This window comes from Opisthocomus hoazin, chromosome 24 (genome assembly GCF_030867145.1).
Source record: "Opisthocomus hoazin isolate bOpiHoa1 chromosome 24, bOpiHoa1.hap1, whole genome shotgun sequence".
In the NCBI taxonomy this organism is placed as follows: Eukaryota; Metazoa; Chordata; class Aves; order Opisthocomiformes; family Opisthocomidae; genus Opisthocomus; species Opisthocomus hoazin.
Window position 1 is genome coordinate 7,064,065 of NC_134437.1, and position 15,448 is coordinate 7,079,512.

General features: G+C 39.4%; 1 protein-coding gene across 7 annotated transcripts in view; it reads left to right on the top strand.

Annotated features, from left to right (window-relative positions):
• Positions 1-15,448, top strand: part of ARHGAP32 (Rho GTPase activating protein 32) — a 275,382-nt gene that overhangs the window by 8,447 nt on the left and 251,487 nt on the right. The window contains exon 1 of one of the 7 annotated variants that reach the window (XM_075442316.1): positions 9,667-9,685. The exons of the other annotated variants lie outside the window; for them this stretch is intronic. The gene's annotated coding sequence lies outside the window, so the exon portion shown is untranslated. Of the gene's footprint in view, positions 1-9,666; positions 9,686-15,448 lie in introns of those variants that run through there. 7 annotated transcript variants of the gene reach the window in all.

The window sequence follows — 15,448 nt, forward strand, 5'->3', positions numbered from 1 at the left end:
CCTGGGCCCCGGAAGAGCACAGAAACAATTGGTAAAGCTCTAGAAACCAGAGAGAGGAGCAGCAATCAGGCATGAGTTAGTTGACAGCGAAGTATTTCAAGCAGTGATTCCTCTTGCTGCTAGAGAGGATAACAATCCATTTCTTTCTTGGAGGGTTAAATTGTTAGGGGCCTTCAGTCCTCCCCTGCTCCACCCCTCTTTTTTTGTTGGTGGTGGTTTTTTTTTTTTTCTTTCCTAAGGGATGCTGTGTGATGGAGTGGCAGGCAGAGTGAAGCTTATGTAGACTTTTGTGTGGTATGTTCAGTCTGCCTTTTCGGCTGTCCCAAACGACAGCATATCTCAAATGTCTTTTCTTGCTTCTTAAAACTGTTGTCCTCTTTCTAACCTTTGGCTGCAGTTGCTATAAAATTATGCTGTGCTATAGGGAAGTGCAGCTTGCTGTCTTCCGAGCAGTATGTAAACCTGGCTCCCAGGAGCATGGGAAAACTGTATGGTGGTTGCTCTTGCGTCTTCGAAGTTTTTTACGGTATACTAGTTGGTTGTCACTATGCTTTCTGTTTGCTCCTCTGTTAAGATGTACAGCAGCTTGAAATACACAAGTAACACATCATTTTTTTAAAGATTTCACTGTAGGGAGTATTCTTTACCTAGTACTTTCAGTCATCCATACACAGAGCAATTGCAAATTGCATAAGGAAGCCAATACATCCTTGGCTATTTAGTTATGTAGCCATATTGTATTAATTTAGGGAGAATTTAGCTCTCTAGAGTACAGCTTAGTAGCAGAAATCTTTCTGCACATTTTCACCTAGATTACAAAAAAACTTTTTCTTGATTGCATCATTCGCTATAGGTACCCCTTGCATTTCCTGATTGTCAAATGCCAGGTTTAAGAATTAAACTGCAGTTAACTTCTAAGATTAAAATTGGAAATGAAAACATATAGATCAGTGTTTTAGAAAACTTAATTTGTCACTTCTTATCGCTAGAAAACATGTGTGTGGAGGAGGGATGCCATATGGCTGCTAAATATAACCCAACTTTCTCCTGAAAGCAGTCAAAAAAGTACAGAAGTTCACAATCTGGTATCTGTGTTTTTAATAAGGATGTGCCGCAGATTTTAAGAATCTGATGAGTGCAGACTAAGGTAATGGGAATAGAGCCAAAAAGTAATCCAATAAAATGTAAGTGTTTCCTGTGAAGAGGTGATGTTGGCTGACACACTGGAGAAATGCTCAGCATCGTGCAAATACTGGACCCTTTGTTAGCAATTTCTTTAAAGCGTAAGGGCGGTAGTAGCTGTCCAGGTTACATCAGTTTCCAGTGCTCCCTAGCCTCTAGGTCCAACAGCTTGTAGTCTTGTTTTCTTTAAATATTTGTACTGTTACATCCTAGTGCTGGGATGCTGGAGAACCTGATCTCCTGCTGGAGCTGTTTGAATAGTATCAGGAAAACATGGTTGTGGTAGCAGGACTTGAGAGTGGTTATTCTAGATTTTGTGGGGTTTTAAAAATTTTTCTTAATACTACTCACCTTTTGTGTTTTTTGTGGAGATGCTGCCAAGATACAGATGATTCCAAGTTTCAAGAATACAAATAGAATTGAAACATGGTAGCGTTTGTAGTAAATGATTTAGAGGTTGTATGTGTGTATGCGTTTGAAGAGAGTGAACAGTAGTGATACACTGTGCAATATGCTATTTCTACTTAGGTTTCAGTAGCGGGCACTTCTGGGAAATACTTTGCTGTGTAGATTAGCCTTTTTTCTGATGGGAAAGCCTGTGAAGAAGGCAGAGTTCAAAAAAAAGTTTTGATTTCCCCCATCCCCCCCGATCCCCCAAATTACCCACCATGCCATGCTGTCTCTCTCCTCTTTTTGAATGGAAACATCCCAAATAGGTATTGAATTTCTGATTTGACACACCCCTTTAGAATATGCCTGATGTTAGCATGTGAGTAATCCTAGGGCTCCATATAGGATAAAAGGCATTGCTGAACTGAGGCAGAAATATCTGATAGGAAAAGCTTATCCTGGAAAAGAATCAGAAGAGAAGCTATATTGGTTATATTCCTCAAGGCCCTTAAAATCTTTCAAAGGGAGGAGTATAGATTTACTGATGGGGTTTTGGTGACTAGAAATGCAGTTATGCAAATCACAGCTTGTTGGGGCAGGGAGAATTGATTTATGCACTCGAGCACATGTGCTTTTTCACTGTTTTCCCTGTGAAGTTGAATTATACACAACAAGAATGCACTTTGTTGTTCTTTAATAGTAAATAACAGCATAGGAGTCTTGATCTTCAAAGCACTGCTCAGACCTTAATTAATCTTCGTAATAGTCCTTTGAGAGAATTAAAAATACTCCCTGCTCTTTTGGACAAGGAACTCCTTAACATGGAGATGTTAAAGGATTTGTGAAGTGCAAGATTGTCGGTGATTGCTGGGACAGTTGCTCAGAAATTCCTGGCACTGGGTGCTTTGGCTAGTGCTTGAGGCTGTGTTGCTTATCTCATTTGTGCGTTAAAATTTTCAAAAATTTGAATACATAAAGAAATGTAGCTCTGAATTCTTTGTGTAGTTCTGGATTTCCATCTGAGTGTTAACTTATGCATATGCATGTTGGAAGTTCCCTTTTGAATATTCCTGTAGGCACAAAGTGCTAAAGGTTTGTGTGTATGTGTGCCGCTGAGCAGTGTGTGGGAGCAGGTATGCAAAACTGCACTTCAGAAAACCTGGGTGTCAACTTCTGTGTTACAGGAGTGCCATATAAAAGGATATATGGCATTAAAGTCTGTGGGACACATAATAAATAGAAAGTGTTGCTTAGTCTGCCTTCTCTAATTCTCCTAATTCTTCACAAGGTTTAAAATAAGGGGAGGAAGAGGAATTAATGTAGATGCTTGATATTCAAGGTTTTTTCCTAAGTAATTGTTGACTTGCATTCTAAAACAGGTTGAAGGAGTACATTCCTGTCTGACAACCTGTAGCCTACACTTGGAAAATAAGATAAGAATAGCAAAATAAAGCTGAGCCTGTTCAGCTCATCTGGAGAAACAGTTCAGCAGGAATTACAATCTAAAGATGACGATCTCTCCGTATATGCCTGTGAGACCAGTGTCTGGAGAACAGCGAAGCTTTGTTAAACGTGCATTTTTCTCGCAAACAATAGGAGAGAGTATTCATTAATAAATAGAACTGTGTGAACTTGTTACTGTTGAAGGTAAGGGACTCAAAATGCTAGCTAGCATGAGAAATGTGTAGATATGTTACAGTATTCACATCTGTGTTACATTCTGACAAAACAGACCCAAGGTCAAAATGCTTAACGCTTTGTGTAAACTCAAAATAGTTTTTTATAAACAGGGATGCTTCAGAATAGTGAGTAGCCACTGACTGGTGTTTTCATAATGAACTCCAGCTTTGGCATAAGGCATTGTAATTTCTGCTGGAGACTGCACCAATTTGCATGAGGAGTGAACATGGAACTGGCTTGCAAAGTAGAAAGTTGACAACCCGTTAAACAGGTTTGAAGAATTCTTCAGTATGAACAGCTAAGTCAGCAGATCCCATAACTAATGCCAGAAACCCCTGTTACACTTAACCTGGTGACCTTGTCATCTCAGAACAACTTGCTGACAGCATGAAGCTTCCAGCTTTGCTTGGGTGAAGGTCTTTTCAGCATCCCCTGCTGTGGTTCAAGGGCTCCTAATTATATGGTACGTGCATTCTGAGGAGGAATCTGTGAAGTGATTTAAATGTCTTTTCTAAATTTGTTAGAAATGCAGTGACTTAGGCTGACTCAAAGGACAGTCTGAATACTGATTTGTTTTGAATACAAAATGTGAATAAAATGTCCATTTTGGAAAGTTAGTTAAAAGTTTTTGGAGTTCTGAACTAGTCTAGACTTGTGTTCTAAATACTGTAGAGAATTTTATTAGCAAAATTTTGCAAATAACGTGTTTTCCTATTTCAGCTTAGGTATTCTGTTCTCTGGCATTTTGATATATGAGAGCAGCAAATCCTGATTTGATAGAGGCCGGGAAATTTCTTAGTTAGGAAACTGCAGCCCTGTAGCCTAGACCATGCGTGAAATGTAAAATCTTCTATAGGTCTTCCTTCTATGAAATGTGTTACTAGGTGTCTGGAACCTGCTCAAGTGTTCAGAGTGATAAATTGGACATCACCAAATGAATCGGAAAACGATTGTGCGTTGTAGTTTCTCAGGTACTCTGACAATAAGGAAAGCTATCCGTACTTGAATACCACATGATTCTGGAGTGTCCATGTCTGATAACTGATATGTGAAATCCAACAGGATGAGCTTTCAGAGAGGCAGAGATCTGATGCCCCTCTGAAGAATATGCTGCAGAAATGCTCCTGGTTAAAAATAACATTGTGAGATATGAACTTGAATACCTTTCACAAGTTTTTAAAGCTATTTTTACAAATATAGCAGCTTCAGTGAGATGACAGTAACACACAGGAGTGGTTTGTTGTGAGTTCTTTTATGCCTGGAATTCATTTCTGGGCCAAAGTGTGTGCATACGCATGCAGTGCTCCTGCATACCCTCACAAAGTTGTATTTTTCCTTCATGGAAGGGATTCTTCATGCTGCATCAAAGCAAACTTCTTGGAGAGTGGAGAGACTTTACTATCTTATTAAAAGTAAAATCTTTTTGCTCACTATCATTATGAACATTACCGATAGTTTACCTCTGCATAAGGACTCTTAGAAGTTAAGATCATAGAATCGTAGAATACTGGGTTGGAAGGGACCTCAAGGATCATCTTGTCCAACCTTTCTTGGCAGATGGAGGTATTTGACATGTTAATGCATGAGCATATGTAGATGAGTTAAAGTATTAGCTCTTAAGGCTTCGATTTCTTCCATGAAATTTGCTAGCAAGTTGCTAGACAAAATGCTGTATGAGGGGCTAGACTGCAACTGTGTGAGAAGGAGACATTTGAAAGATCTTGCTGTTATATTTCATGTTCCAAAATATCATCGTAGGCAACTTGTTCTCTTCCCAAATGCTGCATATTCTAAATCCAACTAATCTGTGTGGTGTTCAAAGGCTAACCCTTCCTTTTGGAACGATAGACCTTGTGAAACACATGAAAGTGGTGCATGGATTTTTCTAGTTGATTTGGAAGGTCTGAGTTCAGTAAGTCTAACAAATCAATAACTCTTAAGAACTCAGGTTGTTCTTGTTGCTGAAGACAGTGGCAAAAAAAATGCTTGTTTTGAAGTGGGGGTAGCGTGTGGGTTCAGTAACTGTGCGGTCTGAGCTCTGCATGTGTCAATGGCACTAATTTCTATGTCGAATACATTGACGCATTCTAGCCACCGAATTCGTGCGTTGTGGGCTGATTTGCCTGATGTTTGAAAGGATTCATGTTTGAGCAGTGCTTGAATTTTCTTGTATCGCTGCTTAAAGTAGGCTGGTTCCTGTTTGTGTGGGGAAATAACGGATAACATGTAGCTTTAGAGAATGCTTTTTGAAAGATGATTTGTTAAGGTTGTTTGCTGACTGACATATGGTATGACATACGGTGCTATTTACCACCTCAGTGTCTGAACTTAGAGGGAAATGATTTTCTTTTTTAAACATTTAACTCCATTAAGTACTTGTAGACATCTTCCAACATTGTCCTGGCCAAGTCAATTTACACTTTCCTGTTCTTCTGTTTGTCCCATCTGTTTGTGACTGTTTTCTTCTTTTTTTGTGTTGTAAATAGATTTTAGCTTTTCAAGGGCTGAGGGTCTCGGTAGCAACTAGCGCTTGCAGATCTCTTCTAACTTCTTACCTGCAGCCTTCGAGGTGTTAGGTTTCTCTTACCCTCCTATGAGATGGAAATGTGCTCCAGGCCAACTGCTAGGCTGGAAAAATTGCTCTCTAGTAAAGTCTAGTGTAACATGTTTTTTTCAAAGTCCATCCTAGTTCTCCCCAGGAATAACAAACTGTTGAAATGGAGTATCGGTGAGGATGAAGAAATGTTGTCAGAGATGGCATTGTTTTGTTGAAAATCTGGTCTGTGGTGCAAGAGGGGAAAAAATAACACAGAACAAACTGTTCTCTTAAAACCTGGTCAAAAGTAGCTTTAAGACAGTGGAGTTTCTGGAAGGATACATCATGCCGTTCAGCACTGGTGGAAGATGTTGAAATTAAAAGGCTTTGGAGGGAGAAAAAATTCACTGGACTTTTCCAGGCATGACTCTTGATATCATGGAAGTTGCTGTCAGGTTTGCTCTCTGCTAGCTGGACCTGTGTAGGGATTGCAATGAGGGTACTATTTATTTGTTTTTATATTACTGCTGTTTCAAGAAGTACTGTAAGCATTCCCCTTTAACATATGTGTAACTGTAAATCTTAAAATGGTTAATGTAAGTGAAACAAATGCTCAAGTGTAGATTTATATAAAGGAGAAATTAAAAAAGGACTTGAAATTTACAGGGCAGGATGTGGAAGGACTTGTTTGCTAAGCTTGTGTGCATCTTTCTAGCTTATATTAGGTAGTCTCATTTCCCTAGCAGATGCTGCAATTTTACAGAAAGAAAAATTTGTGAATGTATACAGTTTGAGATTTTTTTTTCTAGTCTGCTTCTACTTTTACCTTCTCCAGTCTCATCGGGAACAGTCTGATTGAAATGTGGATATACATCCCCATTTAAACAGTGTGTCAGAATTTCTTGCTATCTGTCCCACTTCTCTCTGAGTAATCAGTCACCTTGTGAACAGTCATGTAGAGAGAAAGCAATAAAGGTTTCTCCTCCCCCATTCCTCCCCTCTGCGACAACTGCCTTTTTCTTTTTTCTTTCGGGTCACTAAGGAAATGGTGTTGTAAGTTTTAAGCAATAAACGTGTATAGCCTACTACATTTGCTGCTTAAACACACAGGTGGTAAAAAAATTCAAAGTGAATAGGTGAATGTCCAGCCTCTACCAGTTCCCCTCCTTTCTCCTCTATCTCAGATATGTGGCTAGGTAATCTTATTTCAGGATACGAAATATTGGTACTTGTAGTGTATTTAATGCAGATATTAAGAAGCCTATAAAGGAGGAGCGTTTGGGGTTATTTTGGTGGGGTTTTTTTTTGTTCTGTTTTTTTTTCTTAGGTTAATAAGCTCTTCGTGGTGTGAGGCTCTTTCACAGAACAGAGAAAAATATTCTCTACTTATATGAAGCTTTGCAAAGATTAAGAGATTCAAACCTGAAAAATCTGCATGGATTTGTGGTTTATAAATTTGTGTCTTAAAATTAGTTTTTAGAACATTGAGAAATAGTTGAATAAGTATTTCAGAACTGCAGGATAATGTAAGATAGGGAGGCAATCTAGGTAACCAGTCTGATGCATAAAACATAGAGGAAGACTTTAAGAGGCTTTCTTAACTGTATCAAATGTCCTTGTGAAAGTGTTTAAATGAGGGCTGGTTTTGCTTATAGAGGCCATACATGTAAATAAGCTTAAAATGTGAACTCAACTGCATGCCTTCTGGAGGAGATACAAAACAACACACTCTTTCTTTCCCCTGCTCCTCTCCCAGTAGAACTTTGTGCTATCCTGTTTGCTAAATGACACCTCTTTGATTGTATTCAGGAGAAATGTTAGAGTTTCGAAGTAAATTTTATTGTGTGTAACCATGCACATTGAGTGTTACACAATTAAAAACCTGGCACCATAGTAAAATAAACTGTGTAAGGTATCAAAGTGTTCACTGCCTGGAGGACTATTACAAAATCGTCAGTCTGGTAGTCTCTTCCAGTGTGTGGCAGGATGAAAGATGGTCTTTACAGGATCATAGAATTTAGTGGAGGTGGAAAACTACACACCAAGTGGGAGAGAGAGACTTCACGAAGTGCCTTGCGATCACAGCTCAACCATTCTAAAAGAGGGATAGCACAGGAAGCGACACCCGTAGCCATCTGCCTGCAGCAGCCGTAAGGTCTGTGTGAAGGCTGCTGAAAGTTTGTTGAAACAACTTCTTTGTAATGTAAATGTTACCTGGACTCTGCTCACCCTCTGCAGTGAGTTCCACCCACAGGATGTTTTCTCTGGAGGTCAGCAGTGTGGTCAGTAAAACACCAAGGTCCAGGTCTGCAAGTGCCTAAAACCCCGCAGCTTTCAGTAGGGAATGTGCGCTCATAAAGAGGAGGTGATTCCATCAAGGCTCCGACTGTCTTCAAACAAATGGACAAGCTAATTTGAGGGGTCAGTCTCATAAAGCAGAAGAGCCAGCAGAAAGGAAATGTATCCGAGCTCCGTCAGATCCAGTTCCAGTTGGTACTTTCTTGCAAACCCAAATTTACTTGAAGTTTCAGTCTTCTGTGCTGGACTGTGAACTGGGGGGGCTGAGGTGCCGGTGCTCCTCCGATTCTGCAGTGTCTGTTACCTGAGTACCGGCTGCCTGCCCGTGGGACAGTTGTATCCCACGTGGTTGCGGTGAGGCTTGATACTACTGCAGCCCTGACTCTCTCTGTCATTGTCTTTCATTCGTTGCTGTTCTGTTTTTCAGAAGTGTTTATCGGATTTGTGTGTTCTACTAATGTGTGGCAGAGGTGTCTCATTAATTTCACTCAAGACACGTCTTTGTCATACTGCAAAGAGTGTACCTCAGAGTGTGCTAATTTGCTTTAGCAGAACCTGAAGGTTGAATTTGAACTTTTTGCTAATGCTGTGAAAAATAAGCCTTTTTTTAAGGTTAAAACATGCTTGTCAGCTTAATTTTGTAACTTTAAATAATTTATTTTTTTAGCCCATGTGATTAGAAGCTTTTCTGGGTTGCTTTTTTTTTTTCTTCCTAACGTAGAAGGGGGAGATTAAATGGCCGTGTTTTGGAAATGGGGATAAATCTCTCCAAACTGGCTTTAATAAACCTTGCTTCATTGTGGACGTCCATCTTCTGGAGGAAGTGTTGACAGAGCAGTGGAGGTTTTCGCCTCCTTTGATCTGTGAGGGTTTGAGATCTCTTCAAAATCACCGATCCTTTAAATAGCCTCAAATATTAGCAAGATGAGCAGGAAAAGCGAATGACTGGTGAGACAAATTTGCTTAAGAAGTTCCCAGTTAGCCAAAAGATAAAACTGCTTTTCATCTAGCATTCCTAAATTATAGCAAGGCTGATCAACAGAGGACCCACGTGTGTGTTTCTGTACACATGCTCCAGATCGGCTTCTGGTCAAATAAATCCCATGCCTGTGTTTGTGTTATTTTTAATTTTTTTAAATAATGTTAAAGATGCAAATTTCTAAAGCACTTCTGTTGAAACAGTTTTATGACAATTAATACTATAGGGGTGTTACTTTATAATGTCAGCTTTTGGGGGGAATATCTACAGTTTGGAAGGGGATGTTTGCTGTTTTGTTTTTTTAACTGTGCTCAAAGGAGAGCTTGAAGATAGGACAGCGTTGTCACCTGGTCTCTTTCTGTGTGTTTGTGTGAGTGCATGACATTATCTTGTGTTTCAAGCCAGCTGCAGTCTTGTTGCTGCCGTCCTTTGAAGAACTGGCCGGTGTGTTTTCACAGGTGATTGAAATGCGAGTGTATACTGTGGGTGCAGCAGTCCTGTCCGTGACCCGATACGCTTGAAGCCTGGTCTGTAGCATGGCATCTGTGTGGTGTAGAATCCAGTATTTTAAGTACGAAATGTGTTAAAGAATTTCTGTTGCTGAGCAGCCACCTACCAAGGTAAGTGGTGTTTAACTGTAAATGTGATTTGCCAATCGAGGGTATCTGTAATCTTAATTTTGTCAAAAATATTTCAGAATTGCATAGTTTTAGGCATAGGGGAGGGGGTTGAATTTTTGAGTAAGTCATTTTTATCCATGCTGTTTCTGACAGTTGAAATGTTGTTGACCAAAAACATTTGTGTTTGTTCAGCACGAATACACTCTTCTGTAAGAGTTACCATCTGTTTGATTTCTTCTGCACCTGTGGAAACTGTTTTGATATTTCTTTTCTCCTCTGGGTAAACTTATTTTTAAAATCTGTAGTAGGTGATTAGTAGTTAGTTGTTTGTGTGTTTGAGGTGTGGTTTTTTTTTTTTAAGCCCATCGTCAATTCATTACTGAATATTATCGCACTGATACACTCCTTGCAACTACAATTTAGAAGCAACTCGTGATTATGAGACCTTCTCTTGCATTTTTGGTTTGACAGACACATTGAGTGTTTGACTCGTAGCTTTTTCTAGCAGAGAGAATTTTTACCTCTGTCTTCCAGTGGGTTTGATGCAATACACAATTGTAATTGTGCTCTGGCATAGCTGATACTCAGTTCTATTGTCATGGAGCAAACTCCTTCTCTCTTGTAGTGTTTGGTTATTGTATTTAGCTATGATCCATCGAGCTATTTCAGCTGCAACTGAGCTGCAGCAAGAGGTTATTGTCTTCTCACTGTCTCTTGCTGTCCACCAGGGTCTGCCAGTCTCTTTGCACTTGTCACTCCTTAACCCAATTGTGCCAGTGCTCTAGGCTAGGAACACAACCAGACCACTTCAAGAAGGGCAGAGGTGGAGTCACACCTACTACTGTCACCTTAGGAACCAGACCAGCAGTAATTCCAGGAGCATTCGTATAAACTTCGGTGAGGACTGAATTTAATTTCTGAGTATATCTTCCTGCAGCAGTGGTAGCTGTGCTCTTGCTGTCTTAAAACGGCTTTGAAATTGTTCAGCATTTAGGAAGAAGCAGGCATCATCTTGCAGAAACCAACTCTGGAGTCAGCAACAGTGTAGCTGTTACAGGGTTTCCCAAGTGCCGTAATAGAGGTCAACACGGGAAAACTTTTAGAGGGAATTCCAGTCCCTGTAGTCTCAGAGAAAAACACCCCCAGTACAAGTGAGATTTGCTAACAGCTAAAATCTTTGGTATGTTAACCAAGACACTGCAAACTGTATTTATTTATTGATTTATTTATTTTCCCCCAGGGGGGTGTATAGTTATCTAGCTTTTGGAGATCATTCTTAAAAAGAAATTTTCATTTATCATGGATGTTGATGATAATTGATTGTGTTTCTTTGTAGATCTGGTAAAGCACCACTCTTGCACACTGCTTTTAAATTTATTTTTTACTTTGATGAAAAAAGCATTCATTGTATGGCTCGTCGTGTGAGGTTTGCAGCACTTAATGAACATGACAGGGCTTGAAATAGTATGGTGGAAAAAAATTCCTGCTCAAGGTAGTTTTAAAAACAAAGGAATTAATTTTCTATACCTCTGACTGATGTTAATGTGGTGCTTTGGTGGTTTTCTTCCTTTTTGTTCCTGTATTGAAAGCTTCAACGGACTACTAGCTAACCTGGGGCCTTAAAAACAGAATGCCTTTATTTGTAGTTGAAATGTCCTAAATAAGGTCTTTTCTGCTTTAAAAAAAAAATTAATAAAAAGACAGAGAAGGATCAGGCAGTTGTCAATACTGGGCTGTTTTAGTCCCTGAGTGGGTCATTTTTATGGCTCCTGTGTAAGTAAGTAACAGGTGACGGGAGGACTCTGCTACATGCTGTAGAATATTGTTTGAGATGATGAACCTGAATCAGTGAAGGATCTTTTTAATGCACTGGCTGAATGAATTGTTTTGTGACTGTGAGGATGTTTGAGCAATATTTAGCCTCTTGAAACCGCCATGTGTGGTTATTGTAGAGCTATATGCGATTCACTTGTGTTTTGTGACAGGTTGGTTATAATTCCTTCAGCCTTCATTAGTGATCGCTGTGAATCCTTTAGTTCAGCTCTTTGACATGATGTGTACATTCACTAACTTTAAAATGCATCTCTTGGAGGGGTAGGGGGGAACAACATTTTTAACAGCACTTCAGAAAAAAATCATATAATCCCTGTCATTGAAATCTTGCACTCAAGTCCAATAGGACCTAAAAGCACTAATCTTCCTGACATGATTTTGTTTAAGGAGTATTTTTTATTGTTTGCTCTGTTTTCTTTTCTTTGCTAATAAACCAGCTTATGTCCAAGTCAAATTATATGAGCATTGTGTTTTTAAAATACATTTTAAAAAATCCTTTGCGTAGTTTATCTGTGACAGAAGAGAAGCTAGCCAGCCACAGTGTGTGCTTACAGGCTCGGAGACTTGCAGTTGCCAGATGTGAGGATGGATTCTGCTTAGCTGCAATGACTACACGGGAAAGCGAATGCTCTGAAGGGTGGTAGGTTTTGCTACAGTTATATTTACATGCCTTCACACTTCTGGAGGTGCAGAAGACCAAACATTTCAGCAACAATTTCCTTCATAACCACTGTTCATTGAAGTTGCAGATGCACTTGATTTAGGACAGTGTTCTGATGATTGCTGAACCTTCAACACAAGCAGCCCCATTGATGTCAAGGGAACTAATGTGTTTAACTTAATGCATATGATGAGCTGAAATGAAATGTAAAACAGAATACTACTGGATTTTGTGAATTCTAACCCATTCCTCGAGTAAAAGGGCACTTTCTCCATGCTTGTCTTACAGCTTGGTTATTCCTTTTTGTTAGCCTTTTAAGATTTAGATTTTTTTTTTTTCCTAAAAAGGAAACCTGGTAGTTCTTCTCCATCTCTCTCTGTAGTTGAACTACATAGAAGTGACTTTACCAAGATGAACATACGAAAAAAAATTGTTTGGGAAGCAATCTGAGCAGGCAGACGTCTCTCAGAAGAACCTCCATGCCTAGTGTGCGAAGTGCGGAGGCAAATTAGGTTAGTAACATGCTATGTTGGAGTCACTGCGCTGTGCTGACCTTTGGCTACTCTCTGTGGTCCTTGCTCTTTACCTGCAAACTGAAGATGACTTTCTCCTCCCATCTTTTGCAGGCGCAGGCACTCAAGGTTACCCCCTCTTACCACCCATATTCTTGGACTTTATTCTCTCTTCTGCAAACTTTTCCCTTCTTAACCAAGTCAAAGCTCATTCTTTTCTCCCCAGCAAAGCTGTGGTCTACATTGTCTTGTGTTATGACCCCTGTAGTGGACAGTGCTTGAATCTTGTGTTGTGTTGCTCAGGCGCAGACTGGGAAGCTCTTTGTGTAGGGTACAAATACAGATAGGCAGGATGATCTTCCGTAAAATCATGTGTAATCAGTGTTAGATCTGAGGAAATGCTTCTGATCTGAGACCCTATTTCTGTTATTCAAGAATGCATCTGGTAGGCAACTGGGAGTACGTTGGCCACCATCCTGATATGTTGCTGTGCAGCGTTAGGCATGGGACTGCATTCATCGATAGATGCTGAAAATCTGAGTTTCTGTTGACTGGGCCTCAGACGTTGGTCTGTCCTTGTTCTTCAACTGTACCAAAGTTTAGGCCACAGCATTAGATCCTTTTTTTCTTTCTTTTTTTCTCTTTTATATAACACAATTTTGAAGCTTATATTGTCTGGTCATGGCTCTTTAAACGTAGATTATTTCATCTGACAAACCATAGATTTTGGCTGCACCTTCTCTTGAGCGACTTATGTATTTAAGAGGAGGTCACCACTTGAGCGTGAGAAAAAGTGGTTTATTGAATTGCAAAAGAGCATACTTGTCTCTTTGAATTCCTTTGAGAACAGCTGAACATCATGTGTATTGCTGTTTTGAATTGGCCCCATGCATTTGGCAAGCACAAATGGAAGTGGGTAGCAGAGCCAGAATATTGTACTTGCTCCTCTTTGTGCTAGATCCTGAAGGTTGGTGTGTCTTTAGGTTTCATTGACGTTACCACATCATTAAATTAGTCAAGTGTGTGTGTGTATTGGAAGTATCTTTTAATATTCCATTTTATTTCAGTGTTTTTGGTGATTCCGAATTTTTCGCCCTATATTCACATAGAATAAATCATGGCATTAAAATCCTTCTGGTACGGTAGAATAATTTATGCCCTGAAGCAAATACATTAGAAATATGAAGGATTTTTTATGGTTAACTCTGGAGACCTATCTCTGTTATCGTGTTGTAATTGTGATCTGTGTTCCATAAATGTTGCAATTGGGCTGTTAGACCAAAACAGTGGTGGCAGTTTGTGGTATACCAGTGCAAAGCGATGTTGTCAAATACAGAAAAAAATACAAGAGCAGCATGTATTGAGGGGACAATTCTCAATATTGTTATGAAATTTAGCATTCATTTCTACTTGTGCTGAAAGTTTTAGGAAAACTTAGTTTCAAAGACCACAAAGAAGCACTAGGTGCACAGAACTAATAGAAAATTATTTCAAATTATTGCTTGGAAAAAGAAAATCTGTACATTTCCTTTCTTTCCTGGCTCTCCTCCAGCTGCTGTCGGTGACATCAAAACAAACTCTGCCTCTTGGGCAGAGAGGGGATTGTGAGTTTGATCACATGATTATTCCAGCTGCAAATATTTGTTTGTTCTGGGACTTGCAATATTTTTTGTTTATTGCATGAAATTCCTTTTCCCTTCTTGATCTCCTGCACTCACTATAAATGAGGTCTGCGCACGTTCCGCGCCTCTGCCTTTCGTGTGTGTCTGTGTGCACGCGTGTGTGCACACACGTGTATATGAAAGCCCTTTTCTGTGTTGGATTGAATTGGTATTTCATTGCAGTACACAGACTCTCATCTGCTCAGCAAAGCAAGTGTATCTTGGTAAATGGGGCCTGGAGGCCTAGAAATAAAATGTTGTTCTGCTTTAGCTCCAATTAAAAACCCGAGCAGCTCATCTTTTATGATTTCTGCATGGCACGCTTTCTGTTTTTAAAAGCTACAGTGAATATGAAAGCACTGTCGTTATTGGCAAACTAATCACGCCAAATTTATTTGGCCTTTCAAAGGGTTTCTCTAATTGAGCTGTTAAATTGGTTAGCTGGAAGATATGCAACAGGAAATAATAAAACCAATTTTCTTTGGGGAGTATTTTTAATTGATGTGTTGCATATTTGATACTTAGAATTAAATAATGGGGAGACTAGTAACTGTCCAAAGGGAAGTATAAACAAAGGATAGGAATTTCCCTCCTGAAAAATAATTTTTTGGGCTGGCAAATCAGTCCTCTCTTTACTCCCAGACTGATATTTAAAATTTATTCAACTTTGCAGCTTCATCCCTGTTTTGAGGCATTGTCTGCTAAGTGCTGTCCAGGAGTTAATTTATCTTGGCATTGACTTTTATCTAAAACATAGATATTTAACTGAAGTCAAGTACTCAAAATTATGTAGACCTGTTTCAGTGAAATTTTGCCAAAGAAAGGTTAGAGAATTGCTCCCCAGCATAAAATAATTGGTGATCTCTTTCTCAGCTCCTTATTATTTGGTTTAAATGCTAGTCTTCCATACAAGAAGCTTAAGGAAGAACTACTTAATGTACATACTACTTGTTGGTGTTTTGCCACTTCTTTTAGTTCAAATGGAGTTTTCTGGTATTTGCTTACCTTTGTGTTGTTACTGTGGCTTTGGGAAGCAGTGTAGTTATGCAACAGGAGATGTGTAGATTGCATTGAGAATAATCAGCATTTACTGTAC